General features: G+C 48.6%; 1 protein-coding gene across 1 annotated transcript in view; it reads left to right on the top strand.

The window, feature by feature from the left end:
- LOC144160025 (uncharacterized) overlaps window positions 1–19,316 on the top strand; it is a 179,941-nt gene that overhangs the window by 159,140 nt on the left and 1,485 nt on the right. The window lies entirely within an intron of this gene.

Here is a 19,316-nt window from a genome sequence, read left to right as displayed (position 1 = left end):
ATTCACAGCAGCAACATACATGTCCCCAACTGGCATGCGTAGCATCCCTGCACAGTACTACATCTGGAACGGGAGAATGCCTGTTTTGTGCTTCCACGCACCACCCGGAGTCTTGCTTCTCTGAATTGATAACTTTAGGAGAAGAAGGCGCGACTTTCTCGAGTGGGACGCTGCTTTCGTTGTTTGATGCAAGGACCTCTTGCTAGGAAATGTAAGAGAGAGATCGCCTGCCCACACTGCTCGCGGTGACATGCCTCTTCGATGTGCAACGAACACCAAAGGAATGACGTTAGCGAGAGCGCCACCGTAAAACTAACTCAGCTGATCACCAGACATGAGAGGTCTGTTGTGCTCCTCCAAACGCTGACCGCCACCATGTCAGGAGTGGCGAGGAAGCTAAATGGCAGAATTCTTTTCGACGGAGGCAGTCAGCGTAGCTTTATCACGATTGACTTCTCCAAGAAGCTGGGTTGCCAGTTGATCGGAAAAAAAACCCTCACCGTAGAAGTATTTGGCGGAAAAAAATCAGAAAAATGTTCAATAGAGTGCGAGTACACTTGCATAGCCTCACAACCAACACTACGGTATTAACAATAGAAGCGCTTGAACTGAAATCGATTTCAAACCAGTTGATTTCGTTTCCACACGAAACTGTGATTGCAGCTTTGCGAGAGAAGGGCATCGCTACTGGATGTCTCGAGCGGGAGCACATCGACCAAAAAGACATCGCTGTGCTAATTGAATCACACTTTTATTGGGATGTTGTGACTGGCCATATTCGACGTTTACGGCCCAGACTAAAAGCAGTTGAGACGCGACTTCGATGTACAGTGCAAGGACAAGGACACGAACCTTCAAGTAGAGTTAGTTTCGCAAGCATCGCAGAATTCCAAACGTGCACCCAACAGTCACAAGTGATCTCATTTCTTGAACAAGTTTTGAAGACGAAGTGTATCGAAACCAATGACCACGCTCCGCTCATTGAGAGGACTCCGTGATGTCTGTACTTGACGAACCCATCTCGAACCACGATGGCCGACACATATTTACCGTTCCCTGGAAAAGAAATCCACACCTTGCAGACGACGTTCCAGTTTCCGAGGAAAAGCTGAACCACCTCTGTGAACCTACAGACAGATGTACATCTAAGAGACTGCCAAGTTGGACGAGGCGGAAAAGGGTATACCAAGAAATTCTCTTTCAAAGCAAGTACCTTCAAAAGGCCTCCGACAAGCAAAAAACAGAATCAGGAACAATGGTTATATGGATCCACGAGTGTTTTGGACTCCGGTTAGCAACGATAGACCGCGAAAACAAATTTAGTTCCTTAGCACTCCGTGAGTTTCCCAATAGACCAATCATAAGCCAAAAAGTGCAGCGCCTCTGACTACTGGAAGTGGACTGACCGATCTTCCTAGTGGGCGGGGAAAGATGTAGAAACTTTGGAATCACCATCACTGCTGCACCGATGGCATCATCATCACCGGTGCCGATCATCACGCGGACGGCTCACTCGAGCTGCTTCATCCTTCTTCAAAAAGTCGCCATTAAAGTGGTTGAGACCTGCAAGGTCCCTTTTCTTGGCATTGAGGTATTTGTTCCTTGGGCTTAGATTCCCACAACGCCGAAAGATAACTTTAGAAAGATCTTTAGAAAGATAACTCGCTGAGCAGACGTCGCGGCATTCCATTCCCCAAAACTCGCCTGCGCCCGCCACTTTGTTTACTGCTGCTTCGCCGCCTCTGTATTCTTTGAGTTGTTAGGGGAACACAAGTTCGTTCCAATAAACTCGCTTTTCTTTCAAGTCAGCTGCGTCGTCTTTGGCTACGTGACTGCATATCAAGGTCACGTGTTGCGAGAAATTTTTCGATTGAGCTCATTGCACGCTGGAGCCTCGACCGGAGTGCACGCATGTTGCGGCCCGAGCAACATATGCAGATATCATCTGCGTGCATAGGAATGTCAACCAATTCCAGTAGCCATCTCTCAAGGCCAATCAGCCAGGTATTAAAGAGGGTCGAGCTCAATAGCCCATCCTGAGGCCAACCACGGGACATGTTATGTGGGGATGCCTCCCCATCTACTACTGAAAGGTAGATGCTACTATCAGAGACACAATCAGACATCCAATCGTGGTTACGGGCGGCGATGCCTGCAGACCTCATTTCTGTCCACATAGTGCACATCAGGAATGACAGCGAGTTTTGGGTGGATGTCGACTGATGCCACCGCTCATACTACGTTTGCGGGTCCAACGTTTTTAACAGGTACCCACGGAGAAATGTTTGCACGTGAATTGGATAGCCAGGATTGGAAAGTTTTTGTGACTGTTAACAGAAGCTACTAGTCATTCACTCTTAATAAAAAAGGTCGTAAAAAGGTAGCAACGGCCGTATTTACTAACTCCTTACAAACCTTACTACCCCGCGGTTTTGTACGTAGGCTCTGCCACTAACAATTGCATGGTTAGTAAATTAACTGAGTGAAGGAAGTAGTATGCACTAGATTAAGCTCGTGCTGATGACTAGGTTGTGCATGGCCAGTTAGTAAACGCATGTAGCTCAGAAGAGTGCTATTGCTGGGATGTTTACTTGTGGGGGAAGTGGTCCTTACTGCCTGCTTCGATTAGTAATTCTGACAAGTGCTACATTTACTACCTACAGTTACTAAGTATCTAGTGTATACTGGGACAAGTGATTTGTTAGTATTGCATTAGTGAATGCCCCGACCTTTTTATTAAGAGTGTTGGGTGGGGCAGGATTTTTTGGTATTCTTGAAGCACATGTTGAAAGCCCTCTTTTCTTTTCACAAGTTGGGAACGCGCTGAATATCATGGGAGGGGGGGTTCGCTGCTCTGCGGCTGGTACACCCAACAGGTTCAATGACGAAAGCGCTTCTTTAGCTCCCGATATTCAAGCACTCCAAGCCTGGAATAAATGAAGAATAAAAACTGTCAACAAAGCGAAAGGCACGAGTTACATTAATCTTGTCGAAGTAGCCAGCAACACCCATTGTCAAGTTTTAAATAAACGAGACGCGAAGAATTTGCGGAATTCACGAACCAATACGTATTTTCTCACTTTGAAGACATGGCTTACCACCTTAAATTTCTAAAAAGCTCATGTCACTCCTGCTGCGTTCTAGAAAGGCGCACTACCAAACGCGTGATTGTTTTTTCCCTAAAATTAAGTAGTTTGTCACGTGGCCCCCGCACGGGGCACCTTGAGCAATCTTGGTGACGGTACTGGCGATACCGCGGACCCCGAACCCCCAAACATACGCTGGATTCAACCGTGGCAATGTGTTTATAGGTGGAGGGTTAGAAACCACGAACGGTGGCCGTCGGAGCCTTGGTCAAGCTCCGGCCGATGGGCTCCCTGCCTTTCTACCAGGCAGGGAGCTCCGGGACCTCTTTGACTACCAGGGTTAGGTCAAAGGAGAAAGTACCCCCGTCTCCCTGCTTTCCAATGTATCGTATGGCATTTTCCAAACCCCCCCAGACGTGATCGGCCCCCGAAAAGGGGCCGCACCGAAGCATCTCTTCCTCCGTTGCAATCAATCTCGCTCCAAAAGCCCGATAATTTCTCGCGCCTTCTGATCGTGGATTCTCTTGACAAGACAAAGCCAATCACTTCCCAGTCCGTGTTTCTAATCTCCCAGTATCTTGAAAGCCTTGTCGGAGAGTCGTACAAGGCTAAGAAACTGAAAACGGGAGAACTTTTGATTGAGGTAGACAACAAACAGAAGTCCGCAAACCTTCTTTCACAAACGCGCATGGTCAATGTTGACATCAAGATCACACCTCATCGCAGCCTTAATAGCTGCCAAGGCGTGATCTCTGATCCAGATCTTATAAGTGAAACTGAATCCAATCTACTCGAGGGCCTCCATGATCAGGGCGTGACGGCAGTGAGGCGAATAACCAAACGCAGAAACGATCAAATCATACCTACCAAACACATCATCTTGACGTTTGACCGCTCAACACTTCCTGAGTCGGTCAACGCAGGCTTCGTTAGATGTCCGGTCCGACCCTACGTGCCGAATCCACGCCGCTGCTTTAAGTGTCAGCGGTTTGGCCACGGCACAAACTCTTGTCGTGGGAAACTGACGTGCGCCAAATGTGCAGCACAAGATCATCCAACCGATAATTGTGAATCTGAGCACTTCACATGTCCGAACTGCCAGGGACCGCACGCTGCTTATTCCAGAAGTTGTGAGAAGTTCAAAGAGGAGAAACAGATCATTGCTTTGAAAGTAAACGAGAACATCACCTTCCCCGAAGCGCGAAAGAGGTTCGCCTCCTTCCCTCTGGGCAGGTACGCCGACGCAGCTCGCCGGGGGGCGGAGCGGCGTGTGGTTTCGGCGGGGACCCAGTACCGCGAGTCGGACTTGGTCCCGCCCCCCCCCCCTGGGTTGCCTCTGGCAGCCCAACCCGCCTCCGAACCACTCGCTGAGCCAGCAGCGGTTGTGGTGGCAACCTCTTCCGTCGGGACCGGTGCCGCTCCCGTCCGTGCCTCCCCATCGTCCAGTGCGTTGGAGGGTGCCATGGACACCACGAGCCCCGCACCGGCTCCAACCGCCACCGCACCGCCCGTGCCACTTCTGGTGCCTCCGACACCACCGGCGGTGGCGGCTCAAACGAAGGGCCCCCGAAGGGGGGCCAAGTCCGGGGGGCCCGGTTCGACGGGCACACCCAGGACATCGGACGACGAGATGGACGTCGTGCCGTTCTTGCCTGCAACGTAGCGCAAGGAGCGGCCTCCGACGTCCAAGCCTTCAGATAGGCCGCCCAAAAAGCCCAATCCAAGAGTCACAGCCCCGAAATACGACACATAAACATACACACTCCAGTAGCTCTCACACTAAATAATTGGAAGAGAAAATATTGTTCAATGGAACTGCAGAGGCCTTCTAAATAATCTTGATGACGTGTATGAGATTCTGCATACCAATCAGCCAAGTGTAATGTGTGTTCAGGAAACACATTTGAATTCTAAACACACAAATTTCTTGAATAGTTACCTGGTATACAGAAAAGACAGGGATGGCTGCACACACTCTTCTGGCGGTGTGGCCATAATCGTCCGGAAATCCTTAGCATGCCACCCTGTCACCTTGAACACTATCCTTGAGGCTGTAGCAATACGCTTAAATATATTTAATAGGTTGATAACGGTATGCTCCATATACATTCCTCCTGATGTTTCACTTACGAGCTCCGACTTCGAGGCGCTGGTTGACCAGCTGCCCTAACCATACATCCTTACCGGCGACCTTAATGCTCACAACTCTCTTTGGGGCTCTTCCAGAACGGATGCCCGAGGTCGCCTGATAGAAAAATTCCTTACATCTTCTGGAGCATGCCTTTTCAACAATAAACAGCCTACATACCATAACATAGGTCACAACACATACTCATGTCTTGACTTGGCTATTGGCTCCGCAGTTCTCTTTCCTTTTGTCGAGTGGGGAGTGGGAACTGACCCATATGGCAGTGACCACTTCCCCACCTCACTGACATACATAGGTAAAGGCCCAAGCAGTCCATCTTCCCATAATAGGTTCAATGAAGCATGAGCTAACTGGAATACATTTACTGAGACATCCAAACTACACCACACATCCATAGGACTCCTACACATTGAAGAAGCTACCCAACTACTCACGGCGCCCATCCTCGACGCCACCGAAAAGTCCATTCCCCACGCCTCTGGAGCCCCGCGCAACCAGCGGAGGCCGGGGTGGAATGAGGACTGTAGGCGGGCGCGAGAGGCCCAGAACAAGGCGTGGGGTATCCTTCGTCGGTACCCCACGTCGAGTAACCTCATTTTGTTCATACGGGCCAAGGCGTTCGGAAAACGTGTGCGCCGTGAGGCAAAACGAGAGAGTTGGCGCACCTTCCTTACATCCATTAACTCATACACAGATGCACATAAGGTATGGACAAGAATACGCAAACTTAAAGGACAACATACACATAGCCTGCCCCTGGTCAGTACAACACGGGACACACTCGAAGACCAGGCTAACACTCTTGCACAACACTTCCAACACGTTTCCAGCTCTGCACACTACACAAACACTTTCCTCAAACATAAAAATTCTTGTGAAAAGAAGTCCCTACATGACAATAACAGGTCAATATCTGGTTACAATTCTGAATTTACACTCTATGAGTTGAGGGCTGCACTGAGCACGTGTAAACGTTCAGCTCCCGGCGCAGATAAGATTACATACACCATGATACAACACCTACACCCGGACACTCTTGAAACACTCCTACACCTATACAACAACATATGGCTTTCGGGGCACATCCCAAAATCTTGGAGGGAGGCTATTGTAGTGGCGTTCCTGAAGGAGGGTAAGGACCCTGCTTCTCCCGCCAGCTATCGACCCATCGCCCTCACAAGCTGCCTGGGCAAGCTTCTCGAGAAGATGATCAACAGGAGACTTGTGTTCTTCTTAGAGTTCAATGGTCTTCTCGAGAGCTGCCAGGCCGGCTTCAGGGTGGGGCGATCCACAAACGACCAACTCGTCGCCCTTGAGTCGTATATCAAGGATGCGTTTGTCCATAAACAGTTTTGTGCTACGGTGTTTTTTGATCTCGAGAAAGCCTACGATACCGCTTGACGATACGGGATACTTTGCGACCTAAAAGCCTTCGGTGTCTCGGGGAATATGTTTAATACACTTCATAGCTACCTGGCGGAGCGAACCTTTCGTGTGAGAGTTGGCACTGCCCTTTCAAATGTTTTCCTGCAGGAAAACGGCGTGCCTCAAGGCGGCGTTTTGAGCTGCACATTGTTCATTGTCAAGATGAACTCACTTCGAAAGGCGTTGCCGCGAACCATTTCCTGTACAATATATGTAGATGATGTGGAAATATCTTTTAAATCATGCAATATGTCAATCTGCGAACGCCAAGTCTAGCTTGGTGTCAACAAACTAGCAGGCTGGGCAGATCAGAACGGTTTTAAGCTGAACCCAGTCAAGAGCACTTGTGTTGTGTTTTCCAAAAGGCGTGGGATCAGGCCAGATCCAGACATCAAACTGAATGGTGTCTCGATTCCGGTCAAAAAAGAACACAAGTTCCTCGGTATAATTCTTGATGAAAAACTTTCCTTTATCCCTCATATGAAACAACTAAAACAAAAATGTCTTAAAACAATGAATATCCTTAAGGTTCTCTCCCACCAATCCTATGGTTCCGATAAAGAACTCCTGCTGCGCTTGTATACTGCTTTGGTTGGGTCTCGTTTGGACTATGGCAGTGTGGTGTATGGGTCGGCGAGCAAAACGGCGTTACGAATGCTTGACCCAGTGCTACACTTGGGGCTTCGTCTCGCCTCGGGTGCTTTTCGCCCTAGCCCTGTGGAGAGTCTGTATGTCGAATGTGATAAGTGGAGCCTTGAGAACCAACGAACGTATATGGACTTACTTTATGCTTTTAAAATTTCCTCACTCAATAATCATTCTTTTTATCCTGTCTTTACGACACATCCACATCTGTGCTTTTTGTAAATCGCCCATCCGTTCCTCTGCCCTTTTCATTTAGAGTGAGAGAGCGAGCCTCGGATCTGAGCGCTTCGTTTTTAGATGTGTACAGGTCATGCTTTGCTTACAGTTTACCGCCTTGGCAAGTTCGCCCTGTGTCGTGCGACCTTTCTTTTATGAGACTTGACAAAAATCGTGTACCACGAGCTGCAATACTGCAGCACTTTCTGTCTTTGCAGTATAAATACACATGTGCAGAATTTTATAGTGACGCTTCTAAAACCTCCACTATGGTGTCGTGCGCTGCTCATGGTCCAAATTTCAATGCAGCCAGAACCATGAGCGTGCACACAACAATTTTTTCAGCAGAAGCGTATGGAATTTTACTGATTGTACGACACATTCTTCAAGCTCAAATTCCCAATTCCATCATTTATACAGATTCTTTGAGTGTTGTTCGCGCACTGTCATCGCACAAGCCCCCCAAAAACCACATAGTTAATCTTGTATTCAACACTATCATGTCCGTGTATGCACAAAAGCATGAGCTGGTCCTCTGCTGGGTCCCAGGACACGCAGGGATCGCTGGGAACGAGTTGGCAGACGAGAGGGCCGGTGCTGCTGCACTCAGGAACACTGTTGACATTACAACGGTACCCTACACAGACCTCAAGCCACACATAAGACAACACCTGCGCAGAACATGTGGGACGAACAGACAGACAACAAACTACATGTAATAAAGCCACACTTGGGACGGTACACAGCTGACTCACACAACAGACACACGGAAGTCGCTTTGGGTAGGCTACGGATAGGGCACACGCATGCAACTCACTCGTATCTTCTGACGGGATCTCCTAGGCCCCAGTGCGGCAGGTGCGGAGAGGCCCTATCCGTAGTACACATACTAATAACATGCAAGGCACTTCACACAATACGACACAAACACTTCAGAGAACTCTACAGACAACATATCCCCCTACATCCATCTCTGTTTCTGGGTGACGATGCCATGTTTTCCGTTAAACGTGTGTTTGAGTACTTGTCAGATGTGAATTTTTTAAACCTCATTTCCTATCACGCATAATCAAATCTGGCCCTATACACCAGCCATCACCATTGCCGTTAATTGATTTTATTGTTGTTTTGGCTTTAGTAGCCACTATTTTATTTTAGATACTTTTGTTTGGCGCTCTTTGCCCCAGCTGGCCTTGCGCCAAAAAACTCTAACCATCATCATCATCAGCAATTTGTCACGTGGCAAATAACAGTATAAAGCTGAGGAGGAGTAGGAATAAACGTGTGTCAAAAACAGTCAGCCCTGGGGAAGAGTCCTCATTCCTGGACCCCTGGAGTCCGTCCGGCTTCTTGGGCTCACTTGCACCAGCCAAAGCTGGTCGTCAGGGTCCGAGCTGGACAGTACTGTCTCCCAGTGCTCAGGGGAGGGGAAGGGCAGGGGGGGTAGGTGGGGGTTCTTATCACAGCCTCATATGATATGGTAGAGGGTGCCCGGAGCCTCGCAGAAGCGGCATTGCGAGGAGTACAGGGTGGGGGTCAGAATGTGAGCTCTAGTGGGGTGGGGAAAGGTGTTTGTTTGGATGCCTTGGAGGTGGCGCTCTTGTTGTTTAGTGAGGCTTTTGTGCGCAGGGGGATATAGCGTTCGTTCCAGCCGGTAATGCTGGGTGATTTCGTGGAACGACAAGAGGGGGCAGACCTGCCACGGCTCGCCGAACTCCTGGCTTGCCCGGTGCGTCAACTCTCGGGCACGCTGATGGGCAGCTTCGTTGCCAGACACGGCGGAGTGGGCTGGAGCCCAGATAATCCTCATGGGATGTCGAGGAGGATGCTGGAGAAGAATTGTTCTGGCAGGTCGTGATATGCAACCTCTGGAGAAGGTTCTACATGCTTGTTGGCTGTCTGTGATAATTATTTCTACAGAGGTTTGTGCAATGGCTAGGGAGATGGCCGCTTTCTCCGCCTGAAGAGGGTGGATGGTGGGAATTGATGCGCATGTAACGAGGTTTTCGGTTGTAGAAACGACAGCGGTCATAGCTTTTCGCCCTGGATAGGAAGCGGCGTCTGTATAGAGTGTGGCAGAGTTTCGGCCGTATTGATTAACAATCGCTTTCGCTCGAGCTTCCCTACGAGCCTCGTGATGTGCCGGATGCATGTTGCGTGGCAGTGGGGCCACATCAATGAACTTGCGAACCTCATGGGGAAGCTGAGTCGCATCGGCCTGCGGGTGTTGCAGAGGAGAGCACTGGTGCAGTTGAGACAAAATGGCTCAACCGGTAGGGGTAGAGCTAAGACGTAAAGTTAGCTCAAATGATGGGCTTCGAATAGTTCAGCTAAGGTATTGTGGACTCCCAACCGCAAGAGTTTCTGCGTTGAGGTGGTAACAGGTAGTCCTAATGCTACTTTGTACGCCTTGCGTATCATCGCTTCCACCTTTTCCTTTTCGGTCTTGGAGAGTATGGCGTAGGGGAGGGAGTAGGTGACCCTAGATACTACGGAGGCTTGAACCAGCCTGAGTACATCCTCCTCTCGCATACCCCTCGTCTTGGTACTAATCCTCCGGATCATGGGGGAGACTTGCTCTGTGGTGTTCTTAAATCACTTGAGTAGTTGGATGTTCGAACGATCCGCTTGGAAAAGCATGCCTAAAATTCTGTCTTGTGGAGCCGGAACAATTACATGGTCATCCATATGTAGAGAGGTGGTTGGCGACCCAGAAGAGGGTTTCTTCTTTGCTGAAACGATCAACAGCTCCGATTTCTGCGGCGAGCATTCTAGGCCACACTGCCGTACGTCAACCGCGTGTTGGAGATTATTCTCCATGCCCCCTACTGATCCATGAATGGCCCATATGGCAATATCGTCCGCATATAATCCATGGCGTATGCCTGGCTGAAATATATATTGAAAAATCGCATCATATTTTGGTAATTACAATGCAAAATTTGTGAAATTTTTCCCACATTCTTCGCGTGAACGAATCGAAAACTTTAAAATGTTGACAGATTGTTGCGAAAGCAGTGTTAATGCTTACTACTACGTGTTTTACATACAATGACCCATACCTGTCTATCAGTTTTTTTTGCGGTCTGGTACTACAAGTTACACCGAAAATCGGTTTTGACTTGGATATACAATCCAAAACTTGGGCAAGAACTACCTTATTACACAGTTGCTTGGCTTCACTTCTTAACTTAGAGAAGAACATTCACTTGAAGGCTGCACAATGCTCCCAACCACTTGAAGAATATTGCAAGACGCGTTAACATTAGAGTAAGCCAACATTCTACGGGTCAACTGACCAGATTAGTCAAAGCCAGCAGTCCCCGTAGTCAACATTCCTACCGTTGTGTCAAAAAGCACACAAGCCAGGGCATAAAACATTCAGCGGTAGACTTTTGTCCCCTTACGTACTTTGAAAACGAAATCCTGGCGATACTTATACACAAATTATTTGCTGCAACATTGTATCTGCGCCTCTTCCGTCGCTCTTTTTTCCTCCTTTTTACCGCGCGAACGACGTCGCAAGAGCACTGGCCCACGCCACTGCTTCCAGGGGATCAGAGTTCTCGCGGCTAATTCACACCTGTTCTATTCACGTGCCATCACGTTCAGGTGTGACGCTGCATGCACTACTCTACAGCTTTTACGTTTCCATGAAATGGTTTTGTGAATTTTGCTAAACAGGAACATTAGCCCCTCGAAGCTCCCCTTTCCTGGGCAGTCCCTCAAGTGGGTATGTGCCACGAAGGAAGAAACAGCAGCAGCAGCGGCAGCCTTTGTTGTACCGCTGGCAACGGGCGGAGATAGCCATCATTTCAGAGACGGCTCATTATCCGTGCTAGAGCTATTCAGACCGGGCCGACTTTTTTGAGCTTGTACTTCTTCTCTTCTCTTTTTGTCTTTCGCTTTACCATGCTGATTAACGAATTGGTTTTCATGACTTAAACAAATTCTCCTTGGCCAATCTGCCTAAGTAGGTATGCGACATTTCTATGGACAACCATTACCACAGTGGTAGCGCTGTGGAGACCCTAGCTGTGCTTTCATTTAGTCAATAGACTCAAGACTTCGTAGTTATTAAGCGAGTCCGAACTATATCTGGGAAACTAGGTTAGCCTCCCGGATATAGCCCAGCAAGAAACGGTAAGAAGGACCACGGAGACACCGATGGTGATGCGTGTCTTGCCGCAAATTTAGGCCGGCTGCCCTCAAACATTTCCTTCGAATGTCCGTGGTTCCAAGGCATGTCCATAAATAGATGGTGAAGGTATGCCGTAGAAGATTCATCGGGGCAGGTTGGACATTTCACTTGCCCTTGGTAGTCTCCTTTCCATCCATGCGTTCAGGCAAGGGTAAGAGCAACCCCCAACCGGATTCTTCGTAGGACAACCTCCTCCATACTGGTAGGGTTGAGGGGAAGGACAACCGAACACGGAGGTATAAGAGCATGCCTATTTATCTGCCTTTTACAACCGCAGCCATTTCCTTGACTGGGCAACAACAACGATTGTTTTTCGCATAATGGGTAATTGGGGCTTCTGCCTCAAAATGCACGGAAAACGTTGTCTATGAAGTTCTCCTTTCCTGTGGCAAACGGTATGTTGGGAAAACTAGGTGGTGTTCATTAATTGGCTTAAGAACGCTGTGACAATTTGAAGAATGCGGGTTACATGCTGTTAGCTCATCATTACAGCACATGCTCGTGTGAACCGCTTTATAGACAAATGTCTCCTGACTAACAATGACAAAAAAGGCTCGCTGAAGAAATAGTAGAAGCCGAGAAAAGAGGTTGCAAGCAAGTTCTCTCGGCCATCCCTCTTTGTCCTTGACGCAAAATAATTGTGCTTCCAAAGACGACTATAAGTGCGCGCATATGTTCTACGTTGAAGAGGACAGCTTTGGCGTGTACAAATGGCTTTTTGTTTGAAAATATATATTTACGAGAAGAAGCTGACAAGGGAGACTATTACACATGGCGTCAGGCTTAACCGCCTTTGACAAATATGATACACATAGTGTGACATAGCCGTGCTTGCGCCAACATGACTGACATGCATTAAATCCCTCTAATCATCTACCGTAGATCGTGTCGCCTTCGCCTTCTTCCTGACGCCATGAAACATTTTCAAAGTACTCGTGGTGTTGCCTCTCGATCTTCACCAATGCCTTTGTTGGGCACTTTTATTCTCATCATGCATCCCCAACAGGCTAAAGCCATGACCTTTCCAGGCATAGCCTGCCGCTTCTGTGGAGAGCCTGGGACTCTCAGACACATTGTGGGCGGTTGCGATAAGTCTACCCTAGCCCCCCCTAACATCCACCTTTCCACGGAGCTTTGGGAGAGAGCCTTGGCCAGCTCCGGCCTCGAAGATCAGCTGCGCCTGATCGAAAGGGCTGTCGACGCGGCCCGAGCTCGAGGCACCCTGCAATGACGACGCCTCTTTGAAGCATTTTCTGGATTTAATTAAAATTTATTCTCTCTCTCTCTCTCTCTCTTTCTCTATCTATCTCTCTCTCTCTCTCTATCTATCTATCTATCTACTATCTATCTATCTATCTATCTATCTATCTATCTATCTATCTATCTATCTATCTATCTCTATCTCTCTGTCTGTCTCATAAATAGCGGCAGCTCAGCAGTCAAAACTCACCGTGAGCACAAACTTATAATGACGAATCTGGTCACAGCACGCATTAGCGCTCAAAACCCATCCTGCCGCCGAACCCAGATAGTCAGAAGTTATAAGGGCCCAGTACTCGCATGATCTCGGCACTCCAGTCTCACTATACCACACCACAACCCACTGCAAGCAGAGGAAGCGGCCATCGCCCTTGCCGTGAGTGAAACCACAGCTATTGTCAACATCACACACTCGCAGCAGGCGTGCCGAAATTTCCCCAATGGAAGAATTCACCGCACAACCCTCAAGATTCTTGCACAACGCCCTCCAAACCACTCCATTAAGATCATCTGGGCCCCCGTTCATCTCGACGTTCCGGGCAACGAGACCGCCCATCTCCCGGCTTGAGAGATATCCCGCCGAGCCGCTGTTGCCGGAAGTGAGCCTGAGCGCATGCACCCGATGCTCACGTACCAAGAAATCACACAAAACTACCGACTACAGCGATAGCATTACCCTCCAGCGTACAAACAACTCCCCAGAGAGCTGGGACGACTCCTTCGTTCCCTTCAAACGAACACTTTCCCCCACCCCACCAGAAGTCACATTTTGGCGCTCCTACCTGTTTCCCCCCGCAGTGCCGCTTCGGTGAGGCCCCCGGGACACTCTATCACATTGTAGGAGGCTGCGACCAAGCCCCACTTCCCCGCCCCCAATTCCTATTCCACCCACGAACTTTGGGAGAGGGCCTTGGCCAGCTCCACCCACGAGGATCAGTGTCAGCTGGTCGAGAGAGCTGGGGACGCGGCCCGAGCTCAAGGCGTCCTGGACTAAGAAAACCAGCCCGAAGACTCCAGTTTATTTTTTTCTCAATAAACAAATTTAATTCTCTCTCTCTCTCCCTCTCGGCACTCATGCGTGCTCAGAAAACCTATGCACTGAGATACACAAATGTGCTCCCGCGGTTTCACCATAGACTTTTGGTTTTACAACTAATATAGGCTTCTACCAGACCGGCGGGAAACCATCATGTGGCAAAAAGAATATTCCCTGGGTTTGCGGGTGCTGTGTGATGAAGCAGAGGGTGTGAAGTGCTGCAAAGCAAAGAATGATTGGCTGAAAGAGATATATATAGAACGATCTTTAATGAAGTCTGGTGATGTGATCCGGGCTAAAATGCCTAACTGCTACGCCAGTTGATGACGCGATGAACATGATGGCGATGATGTTCACGAACTTGATGCGCACAGAGACGTTGAGTTATTTACAGAGACTGGTCTAGACCTGTGTGTTGAGGGCACTCTATCAAAGCTTTCGTAGCCCGTAAAGCACGTTTGGGACATCCACACGGTCCTAAAACGTTCCTTAGTTGAATGTCCCCAGAAAGCGGCAGTCCCAAAGACACTTCGAGGGATACTCTTTGCGCACTAAATCGAGCACATTCGCAGAGCTGGTGCTGGAGGGTTTCTCGCACACCGCCGAGTGGGCAGAGTGGCGAAAACAGATTGGCTTGAGGATTACGGTACTCCCCAATCCGAAATTTGAGCGCAGAGCGAACTGCAGCCTTCTGGGAGCTGGCACATCGCTGCTGCATCGGTGGCGCGAACCTCTGGATTCTGGAGTCAGCAGCGCTGTTCCTCTGCTCGGGCATGTAGTGATCAGGTAGTGATCGCGTCATCGGCGAACGCAAGATTGTGCCCGCTACTCTGCCGCTATCTCGTAGAGCGTCGACGCCGCGGAGCACGTCTCGCACGACACCCTCGGCATCCCGCCTTCCTCCTCACATATTCGCCATGCTCTCATTCTCCGCTTTCCTGCTCGCTCTATCTTTGGTATCTTCCTTGTTCTCGCGGTTACGAGGCCGACGGGGGGAGACTCCGCGAAAGCACAGGAGCGGGCGTCTAAGAGCTGCGCTCTGAAAAATGCAAGCAAGTTAAAGCTCAGGACTTCTATGCGGAGCTTCGATGTTTACGGATGCCTTGGACTGAGATGCAAACTAAGCTTCGAAGAAAGTGAACACGCACGACGGAAAAAGCGACGCACATAGTGCGCGTCATTTCGTGCCCTGGTCCGCCTTCGTGAAAGGCGGATGTGCTCAGTAAATTCGACAATACAACCCACAAGAGCGTGCAGCCACAGAGTACGTGTATTTGCTCGCCAATAACGTATCATCTCAAAATGACGGCCGTCGTTTTAGATAATTCGGCCCCTGGCTATGAGGCGGGCGTATTGGAGGGCTCCAGGTTATTTTCGACCATGTGGAGAATTTTAACGTGCGCCGAAATCTCGGCACACGCGCGTTTTTTTTTTTTTTTTTCATCTCCATTAGTCATTCGAACAGGGTGCCAATTGCGCAGAGGGAGATTGGGGGAAATATACATTCCATTATTACCAGCTCTCTGCATGCTGTTATTGAAGCTATAAAAAGCACTCACTAAGAACCGGTTGTCTGCCTGAGCGATATCTGTTTACATGAATGTGTAACAATGCGTGATTATTTATTGTGTTTGAGAGGTAAAACATTTTTCGGGAACAACAAGGTCTGTTTTTATCCTGCAACGATTCGCGTGTCGGTTTCTTACAAAACACAATCCGCGCTTCATACCCAAATATTTCGGTTGTATGCATTTTTCAAATTCCAACATGAAAGAAATGTATTGCTTGGGATATTCATTACTTTCGCTTTGTTTTGTGAACCTTCATAGCTTTTCAGACATCTCTCGGAATGTACATTGGTAATGGTCGCGCTTCATTTCCGTTCTGTGGAAGTAACGATGGCACCATTTATGCTACAACAAAAGCAGCCCTGCGGAAACAAGCCTAACCGTACGCCATTGTAAGGGGTTGATAGTTCTATGCTAGTGACAAGAAAACCCCTTATAAAAAACTACTGTGTTCTACAGTTAACCCATGCTATCAAATTGAAAGAATCGCAATGATGGCCAATCCATGCAAGTTAGCCTGCTTTATATCTGGGGCTAATATCTGTATCTGGGGGAAAAACACGGACACAAATAAAACGCATGTGCTGCAGAGATTATCTGACGAGATGCAAAGTGTCCCAGCGTACCCACCACAAGTCCCATTCTTCTTATCACGTGAAATTCCGTGAACGTGAACGTGAAAATGTGCACGTTCGAACAGCCATTGAAGGGACACTACAGGTGACCCTGCCATAGCTATTTTAGCGCTGATTAGGTGCGAAAGGCGCCTTAATTTCTGAGAAATTGTTAATCAAACGCTTATCTAATCAGTACCGTAATCAGTACGTAAACTATAACAATGGACATACTATCGCGATTTAAAAAATATGACGCAAACAGCGATTGCATCTCCTGTGTCCGTCATGATAAACCAGAAGCAAGCGAAGCAGTGGTGATATATAGAGCTATGTAAGCAACCGAATATAACGCTGCCAGGTAGCGACCGGTTTGGTCAGTTTCAGTGGAATCAGCTGTGTTTTCCCGAACTCCCACGTCCTTTCCAGCACTTAATCATTAAGCAAAATCTTCCTTAATGGTACACGCGTGATCACCACTCACTCTTTAGTGAAGCAAAACATTGCCCTTTTGAGGCCCCGCGAATGTTGGCGTCGAATCAACCACAAGTGCGTAGCTCGCACACTTCCTCGTAAAGCGGTACGACCGTCCAAGTATAGACTAGTAGCACCGTGCAGCGGCAGCCAGAAAAGACGTTGCGCACGGCCGAAGTTTTAACCACTTCAGGTGCAAGTTGTGTGGTATAGGTTGTATTGACTGGCGAGGCACGCATGCAGGCCACCATGTGAGTGCGCCGTTACTGATTACGTAGGGCTCCCCGGTACGGCGGTACTTGTCCGTGCTAAGCACATGATGTGTGTTGGACGTTCCAAGCACTACCCCACCGAACGCTAAGTGTTGCCTCGAATCCAATGTGAGTGCGATTAATAGCACCACCGTTGACACCACCGTTGAGAATCGGGTTGAAGCGGAGCAGACGACGCACGCCGGTGTTTTTTTTTCTGCGCCGTGCGGCCGCAGCGGCACAAGCCGCACCATTTCCGCGGACTTTTTCAGTGTTTCTAAGCGAAGAAACTGACAGCTAAACTTTCCAGTGAATACCATCTCTAGCCAGCGGTGGCAGCATGCGTCTTCACGTCTTCGATATTTTCTGCCTTTTTTTCGAAAAGCTATCAGCAAAAGTTGTGTATTCGTGCTTACAGTGAGCTAATCTATCGATCTATAGTGACGTGTATTTTGGCTTCAGTGTCCCTTTAAGTACTGACATGCGAGCAGTTTTACTACAAACTGTCACCCACCATGGCATTTCAGTGGTTAAGGCATTGTGAAGCTGAGGACGAGAACAACAAAGCGATTTTATTTCCACAAGCAAACCCGTAGTCCGAAGCTCCACGAATAGTCGACAAGGCCATCTGTGCGTGTACAGTGAGTGTCCTTTGCCCTGCCGCACTGGAGTAGGCCAGCCTCTTTACCCATAAAGGGTGCAGGATTGGGGATTGGGTATGGGGGGAGAGGAGGTTAGGGCTCTGTGTTCACGTCCAGAGAGTGTTTTACGAGGCGGCAGGACACATGAGACGAACTATGGGATTGGGTGAAGCAACCTATCTATAGAATGTACATGGCGGGCATAAGATAGCGCTCACAAGGACACAGCCACTTCGTCGTCTTCGTCGTCTTGTGCCTGAGCCCACGCAGTATGGGACAGTGCCCGCCTATACGTGTCCCGTGACAGTATGTTACTATGTTAAATGGAGTGGAGAAAACCAAAAGCACACGTGAGAGAATTGGAATCCCGATAAGGATAATAGAGTGGTATTAAAGGTAGTACGATTCGTACACTACGGCGGGGCCTGATAGCCCAGGTGTAGGGTCAGCATGTAAAAACCCTTTTTGAAGACGATAGTCTTTCTTGGGCTACTTAAACCCAGAAATTTTGGTCTGTCTGTATGCCTGTCTGTCCGTCTGTCTGTCTGTGACTCGATTCAGCCACCCGGCCAAAGCAAAACAATGCCCGCGCAATAGTCTTATATATTCACAGCTAAATCTACCCGTCTATGTCCGGTGTAATGTTCCTACTTGTCAACATTGTTGAAGGAGAACAATACATTACGCAAATATGAGACAACAAATCAATACAGAAGTGATATTTGCAGTGTTCCTTTATAAAAAATTACACAGGCTTGACTTCTGCGAAGTTAAATACTTCATCAACTGCAGAAAAAGAATTCACTCCGCCGTCGCCTGCTGTCGCCCGCGCCACTATAGCTCCTGGCGCTATTTTAAGAAATCAACCGGCAACAGTTACGCAAGGTTCCACTAGATATGTTTCACGTTCTGCGTGGAATGCACGTGGAGTATAGAAACGCGGTTCTATAAACGTTGAAGTAGGGCGCCTCGTTTAACGCTCGTCTTCGCCGTACGGCAGCGTTCGCATCGAGACACCCGGTTTGGAGCAGTGGAACGCGGGAAATTTAAAATGATTTAAGCAAACATATGGCGTCTTTACCTTGGGAGGAGCGCGGCGCAAGATGAACAACATGAGAGGTGAGCGGGAAAGCGAAGGGAGGCATTTACTTGGCAAAAGCCGATAAAGACTATCGTCTTTTGACGTCATTTGCAACGAAAGGAGCAGATACGCGGCCAATTTTTTTTTTTTTTTGGTACCGTGATTTATTCGTGCAGTAGAGAGCAAAAAGATGCCAGTTGAAAAGGACCAAACAAACACAACTGCAAACAGAGGAAATTAAAGACTTTAAATAACAGCGTCCTAATTTTTTGCACAAAACGAAGCAAATATGATACGATTGGTGCGGCTGCGCGCCGCACCCGTGCAATAAGTGTACTGGTTTTTGCAACAATGTCGGTGGCCACACACAATTGCTGAACTTTCGCCGTTAACGATTATCCACTCCAGCTCTGATCATCATCAACAGCCTACTATAGGTTCATTGCAGGACGAAGGCCTCTCCCATCATGTCCAATGCAAGAAGGCCTCTCCCATGCATGTCTCCAACTTCTCCTGCCGTGCGCTGCTCGAGTTCATTCTTTACCTCCGAATTTCCTTATTTTTCGTCTCTCCATAGAGTTATTGGCGTTCCCATTATTCTAGACCCGTTACTCGGTATCCCCTCTGCTGCCCTGGTGGTACACCGGTTCTCATTTCATCTAACTACGC

Source organism: Haemaphysalis longicornis, unplaced genomic scaffold (genome assembly GCF_048455015.1).
Source record: "Haemaphysalis longicornis isolate Haplotype H1 unplaced genomic scaffold, Haemaphysalis longicornis Haplotype H1 scaffold_10, whole genome shotgun sequence".
Classification (NCBI taxonomy): Eukaryota; Metazoa; Arthropoda; class Arachnida; order Ixodida; family Ixodidae; genus Haemaphysalis; species Haemaphysalis longicornis.
This window is presented reverse-complemented; position numbering and strand designations above follow the sequence as displayed.